At 36.8% G+C, this 21,856-nt stretch overlaps 1 pseudogene; it reads right to left on the reverse strand.

Moving 5' to 3' along the window:
• Positions 1-2,840: 2,840 nt before the first annotated feature.
• Positions 2,841-21,856, reverse strand: part of LOC149528409 (cullin-1-like) — a 37,257-nt pseudogene continuing 18,241 nt past the window's right edge.

The raw sequence follows: 21,856 nt of genomic DNA on the forward strand, positions 1-21,856 counted from the left end.
TAGAGAGTAAGAGCATCAATTCAATACACAGTTGATCAGAACAAAACAAAGAAGACAAACAGATCTCAAATCTCAGAGGATCAAAATCAGAAAGAGAGCCAGAATAAGTGCCTGCATTCAGTAATCAAGGATTGCAAACTATCAGGTTTATTATACCTAATACTCTCTTACCATTGTATTAGAAAGGAAATCCTATGGTGATAGGTTAGCTTAACAGCTATTTCGTAGATGCTTATCAAAAGGTGATTAAATCCTTTAACAGGTGACACTTCATGTAAAGTGTTTGTAAATCCTCTAACCAGGTCACTATTGATACAGTGTAAAGCCTTTAATAGGGCAAGCCTTTAACAGGGTAGACCATCAGAAGTGGTTAAAATCTTACTGCTACAGCAAAATTTTGTAGGTATCATCCCCACCCCAGTTTTACCTTCTTATTCCTAGAGGGTTTCTGGGTTACCAAAATCTCAAGTGTTATGTGGTGATTCTTATGTATTTCTCATAATTGCTTGATATGTTTGTATGTATGCAATCTACTGTTAGTTAAAAGATTTTAATACATTACTTTTGATTCACCCCCCCCCCCCCCCCCCATCTCAGAAGCATTCTTCCTATTTGAATATTCCAACATTTTACCCATTACAACACATCGTGTATGTCCTTAGAGGTCCTAGGTCCCCTAGGGACATACATCATGTGTTTGAATGGGTTGGAAGGGTTCATAGGGTTCCCTATGACCCATTTTGACCAATTAAATGATAACATATGTTCATAGGGGTCCTAGAGCCCCTAGGAAAATATATCATGTGTTCAAATGAGTCAAAAGAGTACCCCATGATCCCTTTCAATACATTATATGATAATATATGTTCTTAGGGGTCTTAGGACCCCTAGGGACATAAATCATGTGTTTACATGGGTTGAAAGGGATCATAGGGTAACCTATGACCTCTTTTGACCCATTAAATGATAACATATGTTCCTAAGGGTCCTAGGACCACTAGGAACATATATCATGTATTTGAATGAGTTGAAAGGGGCCATAGAGTACCCTATGACTCCTTTCGACATATTTCATAAAAACCTATGTCTTTTGGGGTCCTAGGACCCCTAGGGACCTATTTTATTTGTTTGAATGGGTTGAAAGGGGTCATAGGATAATCTATGACCCCTTTCAACACATTCCATAACAACATATGTCCTTAGGGGTCCTAGGTCCCCTAAGGACCTATTTCATTTGTTTGAATGAGTCGAAAGGGATCATAGGATAACCTATGACCTGTTTTGATGCATTTCATTCTAACATATGTCCCTAGAGGTCCTAGGTCCCCTAAGGACCTATTAAATTTATTCAAATGGATCGAAAGGGGTCATACACTAGTACATTTGACCCTATTTTTTGACCCAAGTTGGTCAAAATTTAGACCAACCAATTGGTCGAAGTTTTTTCCATCAAAATTTTGACCATCTTACTAGTTGGTCAAAATTTTGACCAATGCATTGGTCAAAAATATCCCAGAGTCCTAGTGCAATCTATATTGGGCGTTGGTCAAATTTTTGACCAATGCATGGTTGAAAACTACCAGGCATTGGTCAAAATTTTGACCAATGCCTGGTAGAAAATTTTTAGGTATTGGTCAAAATTTTGACCAGTACCTGGTAGTTTTTGACCAGGAATTGGTTGAAATTTTGACCAATGTAGGTCGTAGAAAACTTTCAGGTATTGGTCAAAATTTTGACCAATACCTAGTAGTTTTCGACCAGGAATTGGTCAAAATTTTGAGCAATGGTTGGTCAATATTTTTTTTTGAGGAATTCTATAAAATAGTTCACATACCTTGCCTATGATTTGACATTTTGCATGCATCCTGCACTCTCTCATCCTGATGATGGATTATAGAGAGTGATTTGAAATGATGATGATAAAAAACACACATAATCAAATCTAAAACGAACTTGTAAATATTACAAATGGATTGTGGAAATCTGATATTTTTAATTTTGCATGCATGTCTAGCAAGAGAATCACAATTATATATGTTTAAGTTGTGATTGTCCTGGTAGACATGCATACAAAATTAATAATATCATATTTCCACAATCCATTTGTAATGCAAGTTCATTTTGGATTTGATTGTCTGTGTTTTTTAGCATCATCATTTCAGATAACTCTCTATAATCCATCATCAAGATGAGAGAGTGCAGGATGCATGTAAAATGTTAAATCATAGGTAAGGCATGTGAACTATTTTATAGAATTCCTTAAAGAAGCTAAGAATATTGAAATAATTTGGTTGGCGATTCTTAGAATGAGTGATTAGGTGTCACAATGGACACAAGTTAGTGTTGATGAAAATTCACACAAAAGGTGGCATGAATCAAAGCTAAGGTGTAAAAAAAATTGAACAGTATACCTTTAAAGTTCTTTTATGATCAGATTTATCTGATCAAAAGAAAGAATTTTCTCAAGTTTGTGTGTGTGTGTGGATCAATCAACCAACAATTATGTTCAATCTTAAAATACAAGAACTCTGTCAAAACTGTGATTAAACTTTTTCAATATTCTTTTCTCTAACCTACCTGATCAACAATTCTACTCCTTGAACAAGTGTTTGCATTAAACAAACTACTAAAAAATATCTTGTTCACCAATCCACAAGTTTGAAAAAAATTCAATCAATTCATCATCTAAGATGACCATTGGAGAAAATCTATCCCCTTGTAGCTATGTCCAAAACAGGACTGTGCATGTGGACTAACATCTCAATTGTCCTTCAATCTCACACAGTTTTTCCCTGATTACTAGAAAGTTAGTAGTTGCATACCTTGTTGTGGGATGGTGCTCATTGGTCTATCGGGCCCTTGTATGCCAATGCCACCAGTTCCAACTAAGTTTTTATTTGAGACTACTGAATCAGGAAAATGATATGATATGTTGTAGTAATATTATACTACCTGCAATGAGTTTTTTATTTATGTAGGATGTAGCATACCATTCCCTCCATTTTAGAAGTAAACTAACCACCACATTGTTGCTTCAACTTTATCAATATGCTTCTTTCATGATCATCATTTACACTTTTATCAAACAAAAGTCTTTGTGCAAGCTTCTTCCTACAATTTTGAAAAATATTAATTATATATCACAACACATAACAAGACAAAGTCCTAAATTTAATATAGCATTATATGGATCTGAACCAAATCATTTGTAGTTCAACATGATGTTAAAAGCACACTGTAGTCTCTCACAAGTCAAACTTGTATGTTTAGTTGCAATCATAACTACCATCAACTTTGCACAAAGTCATCTGAATAGTTTATCTTAGGCTATATCTAAAACAGGCAAGGAAATTGAAAGTAGGATTGTACCAATCAACCAAGAAAATATTATATGAATTATTTAAATTCTCTAAAGACTGCACTCTTAACATCAAATAGAATGCTATTGTTTTTATGATTTCAGCACACATGTCACCATTCCTCTCATGTTAAAATATTTTAAAAGAGCATGAGAAAATTCTTCATAAAATGTAATGGACTCCTCACTTAACATTATTATAGTAGGGCATATGCACCGAGTTGTGGTGCCAAAAAGATGACAAGTTTTTTTTTTTTTCCTAATTTTCAATAGCGCATATGCGCTATAGCGCGTACGCACTATAGCGCGTACGCGCTATTCTAATGTCCAAAAAGTTATATGATAGGCTGCAGACCTGCGGCCCATCATTTTTTTTTTTTTTGGCTCTCCAACAGTGCGTACGTGGGTTTGACAGCAAAAATCCACCACCATTTGCCAAAATGCCTCCTCACCGATGAAATCCAAGACAACGAGCACACCCACGACGATGAGGTAAGTGATATAAACTTAACTTTGCATTGTTTAATATGTTTTCCATATTGTTTTATTGGTTTTTGATATTCTTTTGTAGGGTTCTTACAAATTTCATTTAGATTTGTTTATTTAGTTGGATTTCAATTGATTTTTTATCAAGAAATGTCCATAATCAACCGAAAAATCCACAAAACCCTCAAGAACCTCAAAATCAAAACCCTCCTCAAGAAGAACAAAAAATTCCACAACCCGAACCAATTGCAAGACCTCCACCAGGCACACAAGAAAATATAAGAAATGAAATACAGAGAGGCAAAACTGAATTAGAAAGACTCATTGCTCGGTTGAAAGAATCTGAACAAACCAATCCAATGAGGGCTCAATTGGCATCATCCCTTGAATCCATTAACACTCAGATAGCCTCAGTTAGTGGTCAGTTAGATATTTGGCGGGCTAAGAGGGATGAACAAAAAAGATTTTATGCAAATAAATTGTCATATGAAGATGTTAAAAAAAAAGAAATATCAAAAGGTAGTATATGTGCATTATTTAGAAAACCCGGTGAGCCAAATACTATTAGAGAGGGTACTAAACGATTCCCCATCCATTGGTGCATACACGATGCTATTAGAAATAATTTTTGGGATAGATGGTGGATGGTTTTTGATGCCCCTCCTTGCAACAATCAAGATGGTCCCCATGTATTTTTTGAAGAAATTATATTGTGAGTTTTTCCTTGGGGAGATCCCCAATTATTTTGATATGTTAGACTACCAGGGTAGAGGTGGGGGGTCATCATTTGAGAGGCCAGGAGCACGTCGTGACCCTAATGTAGTTAGGGCAGCCGTGGTCCATCCACAACGCGAGCATGTGATTATTCCTTCAATTGTGAAGGAACATGTAGAGGCCAGCACTCTAGGGACCATTAATGCTTTGACGCAGACCCTCATCCATTCCATGAGCCCATTAGTTGAGGGGGAGCCTTCTATACGTCGTGGTCACATGTGCACTTCATGCGGATCCCTATGCACATTTGGCACTCATGTCGGAGATGGTGCAGATGATGGGCTTGTCACCGATCAGTTCTTGAACGAGACATTTGGCATTGACACACAGGTAAATTACTAATTTGATCACATTTCATACGTATAGTGAATGATTAATTAATTAGGATTTATTGACATTGTTCAAAATTTAGGGTCAAAGTGTTCTTGGGCCTAGCAGCGATCCTCTAGGCCCATTTTTTGTCCCTTCGACGAGTCCTGAGGTATGTATCAATTTAATCATTTTAATTAATACATATATTTATTACGTAATCATATTAAGGATTGACCAAAAAAAATATGCATGTGCATCAGTTCTCTACAGGACCCTCAACCTTTACCATAGACGCAGAGCAGAGACATCATACGAGCTTCACATAGGTACAGTTGTTTCATGTTAATTTAATTCATTTGATTGTATTTATTCCATGTTTCAGGTTAGATATAACATGTAATGTATGACATGCATCTCATGATGTCGGACACACCTCCTCATCTGCGACAGTCTACTGATAGTGGAGCGGCCGCAGCTGTGGCTAGTTCACAGCCACTGACGGAGGTATGAAAGAATTTTCTTTGTTTTAGTTGTTGTTTATAATAGTTAATCTCAAAATTTCTAATGTTATTTATAAGTGATTATATTTATTGAATTGTTGTAGGGTCTTGTCACGCCTGATCATCCACAAGCATTTGAGGTGGACTTACAGAGTGACTATTTGTTGGTGGTAAGAAAATAATTGATTTTGTGTGTACATATATTTTATTTCAATGTATAATAAATATTGATTCATATCTACTTTCTTTGTATCAGTTGGACCTGGAGAAGAGCCTCAACAAGAGGTCAAGTGAGCATGTCAGGAGGGCCCCGTCATCTCCACTGTCTCCCTCCACACGACGGCAGAGGACTTTAAGAGACTTGTTTCCTTCCCCTCGTGGGAAGGAAAAGATGTAGTTGAGATATTCGATACATATATATATATATATATATATATATATATATATATATATATATATATATAGAGAGAGAGAGAGAGAGAGAGAGAGAGAGAGAGAGAGAGAGACTTGTTTCCTTCCCCATGTATATATATAGGCATCAGAGAGACATATTCGACATACATATGACATTCTATATTTGATGTATGACATTTATTTGATGTATGACATTATTGGTTAATATATGATATGTTTGTTCATATACGACATTATTGGTTATCATAATATATTATGTGTTTGTTAATGTAAATGACATTATTGGTTATCATTTTATATTATATGTTTGTTCATGTATGATGTTAAATTAGATATGTTCGTGTATGACATTAAATTAGATATGTGCATGTATGAAATTAAATTCAATTGCTAGAGAGTTGCCATTATGTCTACCAACTAGTAGATGTTATTTTTTGCTTTATTAGTATTTCTCAAAAACTGCAAAGAAGTTGTTTCTAATGAATAGTTGTAAATAATTTTGATCATCGACTTCATGTACTCATGGCTTTGGCTGCGAACACTCGTAACTTTGTCTATAAGCATCCATGGCTTTGGCTATGTGCACTAGTGGCTTTGGCTATGAGCATTTATGGCTTTGGTTGTAGGCACAATATAGCCTTGGCTGTAGGTTGTCTTTCTTGCTGCATGTCAAAGTTACCTTCAAGAATATCATTAGTCTAAGATCATTACAATTAAAATACTATGACATAATACCTTGGAAATAATAGTCTTTAACCCATTACTTTATTTGTTAAAACATCATGTAGTATCTACTATAGTGCTTCTACTCAAATATGTTTTCAAAAATACTTAGTATGGTAAAGAAATGTCTATGGAAAGCTTGTCAAATAGGATATTGAAGAACTAAATGTGGACAATCATTAGTACCCATCAATAAGAACACCGACATCTTTCTCAAGCAAGCCATATCACATTATCTTAATTTATAAATTTCCTTTACAAATAACTAGAAGATGCTATGAATCTTAATACAAAGTTAATCACGAACTCATTATTCCATCCAAGAAGCATATATCACCCTAAGCCAATTAATCGACAGGATAAAAATTAATTCAATTTCAACAAAATTTTGAGTATAACAAGCATCTTAGGGATTCTTACAAGAATTAACATGATGTTCACAAGAGCATTACAAGTTCTAGTAATGTTATTTCACATATTGTAATCATATTCAATTTTGAATGGCCATTTGTGTTACAAGCATAAATTTTCTTTAAGGTCTTCTAATTCTAGACATGAATTTTATTCTGAAGCTTTTCTATGACAACCCACTCAATGCATATATTGTTGTTCCACATTATGCTGATTTGCCTTTCATTGGTTGATTTGGGTCTAGACATGACGTTATTCACTACCTTTTTTATATATATATTTTTTTGTAGTGAGGTTCTAGCCTGAATGAATGTATTAATCATCGAAGTTGTGAACCTTGGTCGAGATGCTTACAAATATATTTTCAAATTTGACCTCAAATAGTTTTCTCAGTCACCCCTTGTACACAGATACTGAAATTGTAGTTAATTACAAAATTAATACTGAATTAACACAAGTTTAATTTAGAAGTATTATGTACCTCAATAGGCTAGATTATTATTGACCGAGAAGCTTTATCTTAGAGCAGTTGGTTTCCTAAATCTTTAGCGCAATGACACTCTTATGGAATGTGGAATTAGGTATGCTAGCTAAGGAACGTTCTTTAAAAGGCAGAGGAAACTCAAGACTCACATGTTTCCAATCAATATAAATGTTTAAATCACTTCTCTAATTTTTTCTATTTATGATCTTCTTAAAACTTAACTTTCTAAATGCATTGATGGGGAAATAAAGATCTTCTAGGAACTAAAGGCCAATCATGTTTAATACTTACAATTCTTTGTTTTTATCTAATAATTTAAAAAAGATTGTACAAGTGTTTTAAAAGAGCAACACTTGTCACTAACATCATAAGAAGGAATATCCAAGGAGAATTACCACTGATCCCCCACCACCAAATTCAAGAGAAAACAAAAATCCACTACTAAAGAGATAGTAACAATGATCATCCCATGTCTCTCCCTTATCACAAAATGATTACCATCAAAATTTTCATTTCCAATTGTGTCATGTGCGTTGAAGTGATAGTAACATTTTCACTCTCTTACCTAATGTCTCCCATTTCTGAAACTCCTGGGGAAGGGCAAGGCCATCTTCTCAGTACTTCTGTTAGAAGTTGTAATCTTTCCTTGGTGTATTTATAAACCAAGGTTAGACCTCCTTTACTTATTATTATAATATATTAGGATATAAGCCAAGGTATCCTAATATATTTCTTTTTTGTCCTTTTTCCACTACATCTTATTTTGTCATCTAGTGGAATATGTGAGGACAAATATATATTGTAATTTCTAATTTTAGATTATTCCTCCTTAAGAGGAATCTCACACTTGGCCTCACACACATATGAATAGTGGTATTCATAGACATGGGAGTTACATTCTAACTCCTCTCTCTCATCTCTATTTAAGAGATGACCCTCTTCTCTCATTTCACAACAATGAGGTTTCTTCCTCTTCTCAAATATTGTATGAGCACATTGCTCTCTATCTCTCTCTCTCTCTTCTTAGGCTTTTCATGCCTCATTCATAATGTCACAAGGGGTTTTCTTTGCTTTCCCCTTTCCAAATATCTTGTCTCATGGTGTTGGAGCTTAAAGCTTTCTCTCTCCTATTTTATGGTAATATTTTTTCATGCATTTACTCTCTTAGATTCTTTCCTGGTATTGCTTATTTACAAATTTCTTTTTCCATTTCTAACAACTTCAAAATACAACGAGTTCCATTTTTTCCCATATTGATAATCGTTGACTTAAAGTATAGTCAAAGTATTGACAGCCCATAGGAACTCAACCTTTGAACATCCCATCTGTAAATGACCTCATAAAGAAAGTTTAATAAACCCGCATGAAATAGTGAAACAAAAGTTGCATACTTGTGAAGATGATCAGACTGCAGGTGATCAATCTGTCTCAAATCTATATTCAGTTCTTTTACTATGCATATAAATGGTTTATTGTATAAAAGACTTATATCCACTAGATAAATAATCATTTTCTTACTATGCTATCCTTATCCTTGGCTGATCTCTGGTAGACCATTTCTTAACCATCCTTCTTCGATCTATAGGTCACTATATTAATCTGGTTCATCTTGTCTCTACTCGAATTAATAAGAATTGGCAATCTCAAGGATTGCCAAAAGAGGAATGGGTCCAAGTGGAAGATAGGATTTAGAAGTGAGTTTAATTAAAACATAATAAATAGTGTATTACAAAAAAGAGAATGGTATGTTCTTCGCAATCTACTCCCTTATACATTCTATCAATGTTTCACATTGAACCTGATAGAGAACATCACAACACATAACTAGCAACATAGAACATACCTCCTAGCCACCTCAAGAACATAAAATTTCAAAAACCAAAGTGCACAAGTTTAAATTCAAAGCCTCAAAGGTTAAGAGCACAACAAAAAAAATTAAAAAAATAAATACGAACAAAACCCACATTTGATGGAATCACAGAAAATCTGGTGGCTAGATAGTTACAAGCTGATTCAAGCTAATCCTTCATCACCATTAAGCTTGAAAATAACATACCCAATTGAAAACCAATTTACATATACAAAGTGATTAACATTACTCACAAAGAGGGAGTAGAAGCTACACACTACCTTGCGTCTAAGGTGCACTAAAGAACATAACCAAACTCTTGGAGATCATATAATCCTAAGTTTACATAATCTGGTAGTAACACATTTCATTAACTTATGAATCATTTACCAAGTTCCATGATTTTTCTTTCCAAAAATGACATGCTAGATACGCTTTCCAACAATATAATTAAGATACGCATCACTCAAGATGGCATTGTAGAATTAAAATGGAATGGGATCTCCAAAAAGTGAGAGAGGTTATTGTAGGTATCTGCAACACGGTCTTGTAGGAATTGGAATCTCATCCATATCTCGCACGAGCTCCGAGATATGCCCCATCAAAGATTGCAGCCCTGTGGCATTTAGTGACCCTTAGGGACATTTCGGTTTAGCGTGCTTGAGAATGTTTGAGCACTAAAGGGGACAAGATGAGGTTGGAGATAGGGTTTACCTGGCGACCCGGAGCTAATGAAGTAGACAGTTTGATCCCACGATGAAAGATGAGAGAGATTTGGCAGTTGGCAACTTTGTACTGGCCAACACTGCAAGTTTCAGCATCACCCGAGATGGCATTGTAGAATGAAAATGGAATGTGATCTCCAAAAAGTGAGAGAGGTTATTGTAGGTCTCTGGAACATGGTCCTATAAGAACTCGAATCTCATCCATATCTCGCACGAGCTCCGAGATATGCCCCGTCAAAGATTGCAGCCCTGTGGCATTTAGTGACCCTTAGGGACATTCTGGTTCAGTGTGCCTGAGAACGTTTGAGCACTCAAGGGGACAAGACGATGTTGGGGATAGGGTTTACCTGGCCAATCGGAGCTAATGGAGCAGACAGTTTGATCCCACAACGAAAGATGAGAGAGATTTGGCAGTTGGCAACTTTGTACTGGCCAACACTACAAGTTTCAACATCACCCGAGATGGCATTATAGAATGAAAATGGAATGCGATCTCCAAAAAGCGTGAGATGTTATTGTAGCTCTCTGCAACATGGTCTTGTAGGAACTAGAATCTCATCCATATCTTGCACGAGCTCCGAGATATGCCCTGTCAAAGATTGCAGCCCTGTGGGATTTAGTGACCCTTAGGGACATTCCAGTTCAGCGTGCCTGAGAACGTTTGAGCACTGAAAGGGACAAGATGAGGTTGGGGATAGGGTTTACCCGGCCACCCAGAGCTAATGGAGTAGACAGTTTGATCCCACGACGAAAGATGAGAGAGATTTGGCAGTTGGCAACTTTGTACTGGCCAACACTACAAGTTTCAACATCACCTAAGATGGCATTGTAGAATGAAAACGGAATGTGATCTCCAAAAAGTGAGAGAGGTTATTGTAGGTCTCTGCAACATGGTCCTGTAGGAACTAAAATCTCATCCATATCTCACACGAGCTCCGAGATATGCCCCATCAAATATTGCAGCCCTATGGCATTTAGTGACCCTTAGGGACATTCTAGTTCAGCGTGCCTGAGAATGTTCGAGCACTGAAGGGGACAAGACAAGGTTGGGGATAGGGTTTACCCAGCCACCCAAAGCTAATGGAGCAGACAGTTTGATCCCATGACGAAAGATGAGAGAGATTTGGCAATTGGCAACTTTGTACTGGCCAACACTGCAAGTTTCAACATCACCCAAGATGGTGTTGTAGAATGAAAATGAACTGTGATCTCCAAAAAGAGAGAGAGGTTATTGTAGGTATCTACAATATAGTCCTGTAGGAATTGGAATCTCATCCATATCTTGCACGAGCACTGAGATATGCCCTATCAAAGATTGTAGCCCTATGGAATTTAGTGACCCTTAGGGACATTCCGATTCAGTGTGCCTGAGAATGTTCGAGCATTGAAGGGGACAAGACAAGGTTGGGGATAGGGCTTACCTAGCTACCCAAAGCTAATGGAGCAGACAGTTTGATCCCATGACAAAAGATGAGAGAGATTTGGCAGTTGGCAACTTTGTACTGGCCAACACTGCAAGTTTCAGCATCACCCGAGATGGCATTGTAGAATGAAAACGGAATGTGATCTCCAAAAAGTGAGAGAGGTTATTGTAGGTCTCTATAACACGGTCTAGTAGGAACTAGAATCTCATCCATATCTCCCACAAGCTCCGAGATATGCCCTGTCAAAGATTGCAGCCCTGTGGCATTTAGTGACCCTTAGGGACATTCTGGTTCAGTGTGCCTGAGAACGTTCGAGCACTGAGGGGGACAAGACGAGGTTGGGGATAGGGTTTACCCAGCCACTTGGAGCTAATGGAGCAGACAGTTTGATCCCATGATGAAAGATGAGTGAGATTTGGCAGTTGGCAACTTTGTACTGGCCAACACTGCAAGTTTCAGCATCATCCGAGATGGCATTGTAGAATGAAAATGGAATGCGATCTCCAAAAATTGAGAGAGGTTATTGTAGGTCTCTATAACATGGTCTTGTAGGAACTATAATCTCATCCATATCTTGCACGAGCTCCAAGATATGCCCCATCAAAGATTGCAGCCCTGTGGCATTTAGTGACCCTTAGGGACATTTCGATTCAGCGTGCCTGAGAATGTTCGAGCATTGAAGGGGACAAGATGAGGTTGGGGATAGGGTTTACCCAGCCACCCAAAGCTAATGGAGTGGACAGTTTGATCCCATGATGAAAGATGAGAGAGATTTGGCAATTGGCAACTTTGTACTCGCCAACACTGCAAGTTTCAACATCACCCGAGATGGCATTGTAGAATGAAAATGGAATGCGATCTCCAAAAAGGGAGAGAGGTTATTGTAGGTCTCTGCAAAACGGTCCTGTAGGAACTAGAACTTCATCCATATCTTGCACAAGCTCTGAGATATGCCCCGTCAAAGATATTTGAATTCACAGTGTTTAATGAGAATATAGTTAAGGCTTGCTTTACTTTTCTATGTTAAGTTTGGCTTTCAATTTTGGTTTCCCTACTTATCTATGTGAAAGTTCCACTTTCATAAGTAACATGGATGCAATAATACTAAATTAAGTATACGTCCATGGTTCTAGAAGCTTCACATAGCTTCTCTTCAACTATGGATCTTGTAAGCATTGTACCATGACTATTGGTGTTGTGAGAATATAGAAAGCATATATATTGTCTGGCCAAATGTCTTCAATGAACATGAACTATATGGAAGAAGAGAAGACATGTTGCAAAGTCTTTGAAAATTTTCTTCAAGAAATTTAAGGAGCCATGGGTGATTCATCCAAATTATTTGGTAAAATAAGAGGAGGAATGAATCAACCTTGATGATAGAGCTAAATGCTAAATAATATTTATTTAATCACATTGTTTGAAAAAACTTTAATGACCTTTAAATACAATTGAAAGAAATGGAATTGATCTCCCTTACTCATGTAGATGAATAAAATTGGAATTTAAAAAAGAGAGGGACATCCACCATAAAACCATGCAATCATGCACTTCTTGATGGGAGTATCATAAGTTCATTGTTAGATGGATATGCCAAATGTGGAAGAATTAAAAGGAAAATATGTTGATTGATTGAATACAAGCATCAAACCAATGTGATAACAAAAAATCAAAGTTGATTCCATAAGGTCTAACAATATTATATAATTCATTTATCAATAATTTGAAACATCATAAGCATATGTCTAATAATGTCATACATGAAATATATGTAAAAAATGACATACATAGAAAAAATTATACAAAACATATGCCCAATAATGCCATATAGGTGTAAAATGTACATCATTAGATATATACTCTTTCCAACTAGGGGAACAAATAAATCCCTAATTGTCTTTAATTACCAACAAGTGGGAGATGACCAGTGTATATAACGAGGTCTTCCTAACATGTTCACTAGTCCATTCGTCTAGAATCTTCTGTAACTCGACATGTTACAATCAAAATTATATATGAATAAATAACTATTTTATATAAAAAAAATAAAATATATTTACACATAAAACTTAATATTTTCTTACAGCTAGCTAATAATTCCTCTGTATATACACCTCAGGGATACACTGATGGTCGGGAATAATAAGAGCCTACAAAAACCATCAAAGTTACCACTCGATTGTGCCTATGAATTTTATATTGAATTTTAGTACTAATGAAATTTTAATGTAAACTCTTTCATACCTTAGTCATTGGCTTAGAACTAGTGAGTGCAATAAGGACTCGTTGATCAATACAATGATGAAGATGTAAAGGTATCTCTGATGTCAATAGCTGAAAATGATAATACATGAGACTCAAATGCAGTTATGAAGAATACACATTTTCTTTTGTCTCCATATCAAATAAAATATTTTGGTACCTCTGTGAATGTAGTATGACATCCTTCATTTTATAGTGTTGATCCCAAAGCTACAGCACTTATTGTTTATTACACATGTATGTAAATCTGTTAAGCATCAAATTCAACACCTTTGTCTGCAAAATAATGTACTATATGTTAGAGTAATAAATTAATTTCCTTAGTAATTAAATTATATTGATATAATTACTAAGTTACTTATTATATTGATATAGTTTACTTATAATTCCTTTCGATTTACAACTAATTGAAATGATTTCCCCAATTTTTCATCTAGTCACTAGAAAATTGGATTTGTTGTCTCTTTCTCTTAAAGAACCGGATCTACTAGTTCCTTTGGTCTAGAAGCCTTCCATTGAGATTGGGGTTTTGAAAGGTTCAAGGGTTGAGGAACTTTTTATAAAATATCTTGAAGAAGGAGAGGTCATGTATAATGGTTTTGAGGAAGGCTAGAGTTCCATCCAGATGGTGTTGCAAAATGGCCAAGCAGAGGAGGTAGAAGAATAAATAGAATAAATGAATGAGAAGGAGGGTCATGAGGGCAATGGATTCAAACCCACAACCAAGTTTTATACCATTATACAAATTACAAATTTTAAGACTATGCCTTTCATGATAGTTGCATTTTCATATTGGCAAATGAAGAATGACTTTTGGAACAAACATAATAAATACTTCCAAATACAAATGAAGCCAATGTATTGTATTATAAGCTCAAATGGTAAAGACCAAGCCCAAACATTTATTAAGGTGTAGCATTTATAATTGTCAGGTTCATGTGAAGAAGTCATCGTTCATATTCTCATTGTTGTGTAATTTGATGATAAGAAGAATACAATGATATAGAGGTTGATAGTGACTTAAAACTTTACAAAATGAAATCAATGAGAATTTTACATTGAGGGGGGAGTAATAATCAATGTTTCATTCTCATTGTTTGACAAACTCTTATATAAAGAGGGAGTAGACAGATGATATGGTTTAGTCTTCTTCCGAGAATCTTAGTCATATTGGTTCAGAAGGATTCATGATACAACTACTATACTTAGTGTGAACAATTGATGCTAAAAACCTTAGTATTGATGCTACAAACCTTAGTATTGACATAATTTAACCTCTGCAATTCCAGGCATAAGATGATTAGCATACAATGGTACTTGAACAAAGAACACTAATAAATATTGAGGATGTGAATTGATAATACCATTTCACAGATGATTTTGGCATCTCACCCTTTATCACTTGTGCGTCAACTTTATTAGCCCTCTTCTTTGGTGACCTACAAATGAAGAATTATCACAGTAAAAAATCTAAGATAAGATTAAAAAAATGGGTCCTATTAAAGAATCTAATATAAATTCAAATAATGTATCTATATTCTAAACAAATCAAAACTAAATCTCATCACTTACACATCATAACAATACGGTCCACCTTAGTCATGTGATAGTCTTGGGGAAGAGGTTGTAACATTGTATTTGGATCCAATTGATCACTTTTTCTCTCTCTCCCAAGTCAATCTAATGAGCCAACTGGATATGCTCGACATTTTAATGTCTCAAGTATTGCCTCATGGTCTGACTCACGAACTTTCCAAAGAATCTTATTATGTGGTTTTCCACCATATTTTATCAAATGGACATTTGATGTGACAACAAGGTTTGAATAATGAAGAATCTTCCTCTCTATTTGCCAATCCTCGAATAACCACAAGTTAGGATTCTTCATAGGATATCGTCTAAGCCATGTGCCTGTTACAACCACCACACCGACATGGTACTCTAAACCTTCACCATCTATAACCGAGTGATCCAATTTTTGTTTGGCTTCAACACAACGACACAAATAATAATCTGTCCCTTCTTCATTGTCTTCAGGTGCAATAACAGCAAAAACATGGCCTGCAGTGACAAATGTACAAAATGCGGTCATTAATTTAGAAAATACTTGGGTAAAAGTTATAAAGTTACATATTGAAATTACAAAGACATATATATATATATATATATATATATATATATATATATATATATATATATATATATATATATATATATATATATTACTAGGTTGCACTAAATCTGACAAGCAGTCAAAGTCAATAGATGAATCCATCTCTACCATTTCTAGTGCTTGTGGGCGACGATAGGTGTCAATTGGGTCCAAAACCCGTATATCCCATTTGTCCACCCATTCAGTTGACTCACAGTCATCCCAATTTTCCTCTGCACATGATGGATAATAGCATGCCATTTTTCTTGTGTGGATACTCCATGAACCTGCATCAGAGCTTCTAAAAGAGTGTAACTCACTAGATCCTGTTAGTGTGCAACAATCTTGATATGGTGCAATGTTAGTATTATCTATCAACCAAAAAAATCTACAAACTGTAGACTCACCTTCCTTACCTGGACCCATTGTAGCGTTACACCATTGGACAATGGATTTTGCATCTATCAATATTGCTCCATCTTTGTACTTTAGTTCTTCATGAGCCAAGGCTCTTTTAATGCATGCGCCTACACCATCGTGCTCTCCCTTACCATGACCAGCCTCTGTGAAATTTCACATATATTGAATTCTACACAACTTGTGCATCTTGCTCAACCAATAGAACATCCGTGCATTCTTGAATTGAGATGCACAATTGTCTGACTAAATAATGTGTTGACGATATGATATGCCCCTGTTAGCCAAATCTAAATAATATAGTTGAAAACAACCATGTACAAACTCCATAGAATGTGATCGATCATCGCTGATGTAAAAATGGTACTCCCTCAAAATCTATCTGTCATCCTCTGTACTTGTAGGTGAATGCATGAATGTTATGTGAACAAATATAGAAACCTGTTGAGATGTATAATACTTTGCTTGCACCTCATTTTGTGGTTTTAGTGTGTAGTTCTCTGCAAAATCTACAACCAAAACAATGGTATCCAATGGAAACGTATCCTTGCACAACTTGAATTGAAAATGCAACCATCAAGCTCTATGGGTATGCCTTGCATACTCGTACATAATCTTTTCACAAAAAATCTTCATGAACTCATACACTGGAATCTTTTCAATAACTAGATCACATCTTTTACCATGTTTCCCATCTTTTAGAGCATATGTCACTGTCTTGAATTTTTCGTAATCTACTATTTCATTTCCAATTGCATGTGTACTATCCATATGTTGACAAGTTGATAAAAGTTGCAAAGAACCACAAAATAAGCACGTACCATCCAAGCATGATGTCTTGTAAAATTGTTGGCTGTTCCCTATTTCACATAAAATGTTGGATATGAATTCCCTTGAAGATTTTGGTGGCTCTTTTATGTCACAATCCTGCAAAACAAACTGAGAATGCAAAACTACGCATATGTGCCTAAAAACATCAAAATGGTTAGAAAATTCAATATGTATCCTACAACAACAAGTTGTGCGTGTGTGATTTATTTTCATATAAAAAGGTTTAACCATCTCAAAAAATCTTTGATTTATTCGAATTTGAGGATACATACCAATAATTTTTGCAAAAAATTGTGTCTGAGTTGAGTCCAACAAATGTTTCACATGTGGCTCGCGATTTTGGCTACCAATCCTCCTTCTTACAACATCTCTTTGATTAGGAGAAACATGTGTGTTATTTTTCCAAAAATCTTCGATCAATGATTTCAAGGCTTCACTAATTTCTTTATCCTTTCGCGATAGTCTACCGCTAAATGTCCATAACTCATTTTTTGTTGGATCTTCTAATCTCTCACGTCTTAGCATGGCTCTCCTTAAGGTACCTCTACCAATTTTTAATGTTTTTCTTGTCTTTCTCATGAGTCGAGCTTTCTTCATTTGGCTACTTACTATTGTCGATGTGAGTACTTGTCTTGTGATATTACTATCTTTGGTGCATGAATTAGAACCCACTTTTTCATAAGTACTCATTAGATTCTTTACAATATTTCTTTCATTTGAATCATCAATCGTTCTTAGCCCAAGAATCTTCATGATAGGCCTAAATTTCAAATTCTTCATCATTTCAACAAATAATTGGCATTGAACTATAATATTTAATTCTTCAAAAAATAATCTCCACATATGATTAACTTTTCTTTGACAAGTACGCTTGCTAATCTTGTCAGGCATTGATTTCAAAATGCTAGTATCAATATCAATCAAATATTTTGGTTTTCTAGAATGAATTCTAGAAGGTGTTCTAATCTCTTCAATTCTCTCAACATTTTGAACATCAATATAAGGTTTAGTGTATTGCGTACCTTGAACTGAAGATGATGTGCCTTGGCAATAAGATGTAAAAGATGGAATATCACATACTTGATGTGTTGATGTTGTGCTTTCAACATGACATGATGGAGTGTGTATATCGTCGGATCTATAAATCAATGTCTCTTCAACATGAGAGGATGATATGACTTCAACATTGGAAGATGGTGTAGTGGATGATATGACTTCAAAATTGGAAGATGGTGTAGTGGATGATATGACTCCAACATTCAAAGATGGTGTAGCGGACGATATGACTCCAACATTGGAGGATGGTGTAGCTTTACAATTCAATTGTCTTCTTGAGCGTAACAATCTCATTCGTTCTCTTTGTCTTTCTAATTCTTCCTCCTTGTTTCTTTGTACTGGTGGTTCTTGATCCTCTTCGAAAGTTAATTCTTCATCATTGCTTTGCAATTTTCTTTGTTCACGTAGTAATTTCATTTTATCTCTTTAAATTATCAAATCTCTCTCCCTATCTGCATTTGTTTGAATCTTTGGTTTCTTCCTTGGCATGATGATGATTTCTACATGTCAAATTATTCAAACATCTGAATTACTTAAAATGTGTAAATTACAAATTATTCAATTACATATAAAAATTATAATTATTTGAATGAATACACAATATATATCAAACGACTTGTCAAATTTCTAACCATTTCAAAATAACATTTCATTCAAACATACAATTTTTAATGAATTCACTATATATTACATAACATATCAAATTATAATCAAATTTGTATCTATATATCGACAAACAATATTTAAAATGGATTGCACTAACCTTTTCTATTAAAAGAATATTTAAAAATTCTTCAAATCACGTATCCAATGATTGAATTTGGTGTTTGCTAGCTTCCAAAAGTGTTGAAATAGTGTTTGCTAGATGTTGAAACCCATGTTTTCTGTCGAAATAACAGAGAGCATAACAGACCAAAAGTTTAAAATGGATGAAATGGGCGCCAAGGTTGGTTTTTGACCATTTTTTGGTGATTTGAGATAGTGCGTACGCACTATCTCAAAACACATCACTCCCCATCCTCCCTACTCTCTATCCTCCCTACTCTCTCTCCCATCCCCTCCCTCTCTCTCTTCCTACTCTCTCTTACCCTCCCTCTCCCACCACATACTCTCTCTACCTCTCTCACCCCCTCTCCTCTCCCATCCTTGACTCTTTAGATCTCTCACACACACTCTTATCCCCCCCTATCTCTCTCCCTCTCCCTCTCCTACCACCTAATTTCTCTCCCCCATCCCCTACTCTCTCTCTTCTCTCCTATCCCCTACTTTGTCTCTCTTACACACATTCCCATTCCCCCTCTCTCTCCCTCTCCTGCCGCCTACTTTCTCTCCCCCATCATCGTACTCTCTCTACCACTCCCTACTCTCTCTCACCCTCACACTACTACTACCTACTATCTCTCTCTCTCAAGTTCTCTCTCTCCCTCTCTACTCTCTCTCCCCCATCTTGTACAAGCTCTCTCTACCTCTCCCACTCTCTCTCCCATCGCCTACTTTCTCTCTCCCATCCCCTAATCTCTCTCTCTCATCTCCCATCCCCTACTCTCTCACACTCTCACACTCTCCCCCATCCCCTACTCTCGCTCTTCTCTCCCATCCCCTACTCTCTCACACTCTCACTCTCTCCCATCCCCTACTCTATCTCTCTTACACATACACCGCCCTACTGTTACCACTTTTTTTTTGCCCCGCCAAATTTCAAAATTTGAATGTTAGCCCGCCCAATGGTCACCTCCTGAATTACTAATATTTTAAATACCCACAAAGCTATCAAAATTACCTAAGTTTTGAACCTTATGATATTTTTGCGCCTCGCATGTTCTCCGCCGTCAGATCAAGGTTGATCAATGGTCGTCGCCATCTCGCTATGATGAAGTTGTGCGAGAGTTACGATGGCGACATAGCATCTGGTCGACGCGTGTTTGGTGGGTCCAGCTTGCAGGGCAGAGGATGGCATAGGTCAAAAAAGTTTTATCGCGGGTCGGAAAGCCCAACAGACGGTAAGGCGCCATGGCGCTAACAGAAAACTTACGAGTTTTTTGATAGCGACATAGCGACCCGCCGGCCAGAGGGTGTTCGACGGTGAGTTCCTACATTCAGCGGGCAAGTTCGCGGTGACAGGAGCGTTCATGGCAAGCGGCCAGTTTCACGGGCTGAAAAGCCCAGTGCTACGGCAGCAAATTAGATGAGGCCACGTGTCCCTCAGTAGGGTCAAGGCAGTATGGGCCCTTCGGGTTGGTGCCTTGTCAGACCGAGGTGGTGTTTCGTTAATCCAATGGGGAGAAAATCACATGCGCTAGGTCAGAGTATAGTCAGCGTCACCAGTACGTGAAAGGGTTAGGATCTCTACCATCATATCAAGGTCAATCGATGGTCGTCGCCACCTCGCTATGGGTAAGCCGCTCGAGTTTTATGTTAGTGACACTACGCCTGAAGGACATGTGTCCTCGTGGGTCCAAGTTTGGAGGCACAGGAGATATAGATGGCGATACATGGTCGGTTTCCATTCATTGACGTGCTGAGGGCAATATCCATCTTTCGTGCCGTCGGATCAAGGATAATTGACGACTGTCGCCATGGTGAAGATGTGTGATCTTTACCATAGTGACATGGCGCCCTTTCCCCACGTGTCAGTGGGGCCAGGTTTGCCAGGGTGCGGTCACTGAGGTGTTGCTAGGTGTTGTTTGGGCATAAGCGGTCGCTGAGGTGGTGCCAAATATGATGGGCCCAAGGTAAGGACAGCACAGAGTAGTATGAGGCAGTTCTGATCATCAGATTGAGACAGATTTACGGTGGTCACCATCTCACTATGAGGAACTGCTCGGAAGATAATGTTAGCAACATCGCATCCTGATGACACGTGTCTCACTGGCCCGGTCAGGAAGGACGGTCGGTGGCTGGCAGTTAATGTAATCATCACAGTTAATATTAATATCTGCAAGGGTGGCGCAGTTAGTTCGATGATGGAAGGTCAACCACAAAAGACTTCCCCAAGTGGCAAAATAAAGAAAGGTGATTGGCTCGCGTGGCCCAGTTGGCTGTAAGGCTAGGTTGATTCATGAACCAAAAAATGAAGATAATCAATTTTGTTGAGTGATGTGATCTTCATGATCAATCCCGACCTACCAGAGATGAATGCGAAACATAAAGGAAAGACTCCACCGTCTCAGTCGATCCATCTACTGCATCAGGATCATTCATTGGTGCCGCTTCTGTCTACTCGAGGCGTTCCTTTAGTCGAATATCTAATTTTGTACTTCAAAACCATGCTCGAGTGAGATCTTTGATCAAATATTTTTGGGGTTCAATGGCAGTAGTTGAGCTGTTAATGCAGAATCATTTTCCTCAGTTATGCCTGAACTATAAAGGCAATTTTGTGATCTTTTCAAAAAAAAGGGACCCTTCTCTGTTATTCTTTGCTACTGCTCGCAGGTTTGCAGTGTAAAATTCCCTATGTCTCTGAACTGTATAACATTCTATATCATCTCCTTCAACCATCGATGTGCATGTGCATTCATCTTGCCTCTCATTGGTGTACTGTTGAGATCTGTGACTGGCATACTGTATCTATTCTTGGCCTACTGGATAATTCATAAGTGAAACTCTTTTCCTTGTGTTATTCAGCTGGTTCTCTGATCTGTATGTGGTTACTGATTGACATAAGTCTAAGTGTGTATG

This window comes from Cupressus sempervirens, chromosome 11 (assembly GCF_028749045.1).
Source record: "Cupressus sempervirens isolate cs-2001-9-10 chromosome 11, ASM2874904v1, whole genome shotgun sequence".
NCBI lineage: Eukaryota > Viridiplantae > Streptophyta > Pinopsida > Cupressales > Cupressaceae > Cupressus > Cupressus sempervirens.